Below are 3,535 nucleotides of genomic sequence, written 5' to 3'. Positions count from 1 at the left end.
GGGAAGAGAACATTTGCATAAACGCCCGTGTGCGCCAATGGGCTCGTCGAGTGGGCGGGGCTAGCGGATGGAGCCGCGGGAGGAGCGCAGTCTGCGCCAGTGACTGCTGCTCAGTGAATAACGAACGCAGAGATTATCCAAAATCCGTCCATTTCTCACGCGGCCGTTTTCAAAATTTACGACCATGCGAAGCGCTTCCGTCCACGTGAGTCTGATCGAGCGTCAGTTTCGCGCAAAAGGCGGCACGGACACTCATTGTAGTATCCTTCTATTCGGTAAGTCCCAATGGCAATCTGTGCTTTCATTTAACGTATTATTTATAGTTTTAGGTTATCATGAAATACAGCTGAAGTGTTTGGAGATTGCACGTCTATGTAGTTTCATCAGGTCCATTATCTTTGATAAAACATGCAGATATTTGTCCAATAACAATAATAATGGAGTTATTCCCTTAGAGTTATGGGAATATGATGGGGAGAAAAATTAATTAACCACTAACGTCCATCAAGACGTGCTTTTCTGGATATACTAGATTGTCAGTGTGATTGAGTCCAGATGTTTCTAAACACACAGCATCATAAAACGCCACCTATAAGAAAGATGCTTATGCAAAAATAACAATCTAGTGTAAAATTATGTAAGAGAGTGATATTATGTCTTTATTAGAAACGCTTTACATATAGCCTCTCTCATCAATAATTAGATGACTGTTATTGATCCATAATGGTTAGGCCTTACACTCCGAGGAGTTGTAAGAGCCCTAACTGAAATATGGGTTGAGTACAGGACTGCAGTGTACAGATGCTTCAATATCATCAACATTATAATGAGTATAGAGTGATTAGAAATATTCTTACTTAAATTGATTGTTAAAATTATGGTTTTAGAATCCCATTATGGATAGAATTTGCATTTTGTAAACTTGGTTTTAGATCAAGAAAGTGTTTGAAAGCATGTCTTCTTTGGAACACAGAATCAAAGTCCATACAATGAAAGTCAGTGTGGTCCAAAACCACACTGCACCCCACTGACTTTTATTATATGACAAAAAAGACCTTCACATGAAAAGAAAACCATATACAGTATGGTGGTGAGGTTTCCTTTTCTTGAATTAACTATATCTTTAAATCTTTGAAGTCTAGTGTGTTTTGCCCACATTAAACTACTAAGAATGATACATCAGTCTCTTCATCATAACATTTTTGTTTCTATCTATTTTATTGCTACAGACATTTTCTATCATTTCTACTCAATTCTATCTGTTCAGCTTGATTCTTTTCATAAGTAATTAAAATCGAAGTGGTTGAAAGGCTCCAGGTTGATTTGATTTTACTTCAAATTTAAGGTAACACAAACTTATACATATTTTCATTTACACATATATTCACCCAGCAACCAATAAAAAGTTTTTTTGAGACTTCATATCATCTTACCTTTTTTGTACATTCTTATTGCATTGCTCATTCTAATAGTATGCGTTCTTTTCAAAATCTTCAACACTTATTATATGACAAAAAAGACCTTCACATGAAAAGAAAACCATATACAGTATGGTGGTGAGGTTTCCTTTTCTTGAATTAACTATATCTTTAAATCTTTGAAGTCTAGTGTGTTTTGCCCACATTAAACTACTAAGAATGATACATCAGTCTCTTCATCATAACATTTTTGTTTCTATCTATTTTATTGCTACAGACATTTTCTATCATTTCTACTCAATTCTATCTGTTCAGCTTGATTCTTTTCATAAGTAATTAAAATCGAAGTGGTTGAAAGGCTCCAGGTTGATTTGATTTTACTTCAAATTTAAGGTAACACTTAAACTTATACATATTTTCATTTACACATATATTCACCCAGCAACCAATAAAAAGTTTTTTGAGACTTCATATCATCTTACCTTTTTTGTACATTCTTATTGCATTGCTCATTCTAACAGTATGCGTTCTTTTCAAAATCTTCAACACTAGTTCAACTCTAGTACACAAGCTCTAGTTCATAAGTATGATTAAAATATGAGGATTGTTATGTTGCTTCAGTCCTGGCGTCCAATGTAGTGGACATGGAAAAAAAACAATGAGTTGATACAAATCTAGACTTATTTCTATATTGGAGAAGAGCAAATATCAAGTGGATTGGAAAAAATTCAGGTCTGAAAGGGTAAAAGAAAATTTGTTCAAGAATATGAATCTTTCTATTTTTTATTTTTTTTTTCATTCCCCCAAGGGTCCAGTCTTTTTGGGCTGATTTGAAAGTAATTCACATGAAAAACTGTAAGCACCTCTGTAAGCAACTTTTCTGAGCAGCACTATTTAATCACCTGTCACACTGACTGTTGGTATTGGACATCCATAACAGCTGAATGGGTTTTTTTTAACTGTCCTGAGTGGGTTCCGTCTGTTCTGCTTGTCTGTGGTAAGTGTGCGCCCCATTGTTATACATATGGATGAACAAGAGGACACAGCAGCTGAAACTACAATAGCGTAGGGGCAAAGGGCAATCAGACGGCTGCCAGCTAATCTGTGGCACTGGAGAAGGATGTATTTTCCTTTGTAATAATAAGGGTGTGACTTTTAAACAATGGACTACAATTCTACACCATATAGAGATTGGGTGCTTGAAAAAGCCATTTCCGTTTTTTTTGCTGAGCTATTCTTCAGTTGCAACGGGTGAATTGTGTAGAGGGATTTGTGTCTTTGCGATTTGGTTTATTTACTGCCATGTCTTATATTTGATAAAGGATTGTGGCCTATCTCATTACCAGGCTTTCATAATGTAAAACATTGAAATGATTAGTTCTTGGTCCATTTATTTTTATTTATTTTGGCTCCACCACTAAAAGTTTGTGTTTTTCATTAGATTTTATGGTTTTCTATACAAAAAGAATATTAATTTATTAGGTTTTAATATGTAGCTATACGAATATGGAAATCATTCTGTATTATGGTATATATTAAAATACCATGGTATTCATTTGCCAGGAAAAAAAAAGACTTAACAGGCATAACTTAGGAAAAAATGACTCTCCGAGTTTCCTCTAAATTTGCGTGGAAAACTCTGGAGTCATTCAAAGTAATCACATCAAAGTGTGCATGGCATTCAGCTGTGAAAATCAGGGTAGTTTAGCTCCATTTCTAAGGTTGGCTTTTACACGCCATGCACACGTTTGAACGCTTGCTTTTAGACCTTCCATTTTCCACTGCATTAAGAATATCATAACACATCCACTAGTACATGACTTTACATTATGTATGACCACACTTTACAGTCCACACATTACAGTGAGATCTCAAGTGACAGAGTGAAACAGCTCTTTCTCTTCCTAGTGCTCATAATGGGTAATTTAGTGATGCTTGGCAATGTGTCAGGATTCTGCAAAGGCATCTGTCTAGGATCAAAATGTTTCTATTGAATTAAGGAAAGGAGTGTGAAATGTACTGTAGATCTAGACTCCATTTCATCCTTTAAGTTCACTTAATGCAAAGTTTTTTATGTAAACAGTTTTTTTTTTTTGGTGTCATCTCAAAAGGGAAAG

Source organism: Sinocyclocheilus anshuiensis, unplaced genomic scaffold (assembly GCF_001515605.1).
Source record: "Sinocyclocheilus anshuiensis isolate Anshui unplaced genomic scaffold, SAMN03320099.WGS_v1.1 scaffold1153, whole genome shotgun sequence".
Classification (NCBI taxonomy): domain Eukaryota; kingdom Metazoa; phylum Chordata; class Actinopteri; order Cypriniformes; family Cyprinidae; genus Sinocyclocheilus; species Sinocyclocheilus anshuiensis.
The sequence above is the reverse complement of the archived record's forward strand: the minus strand, read 5'-3'. Positions refer to the sequence as shown.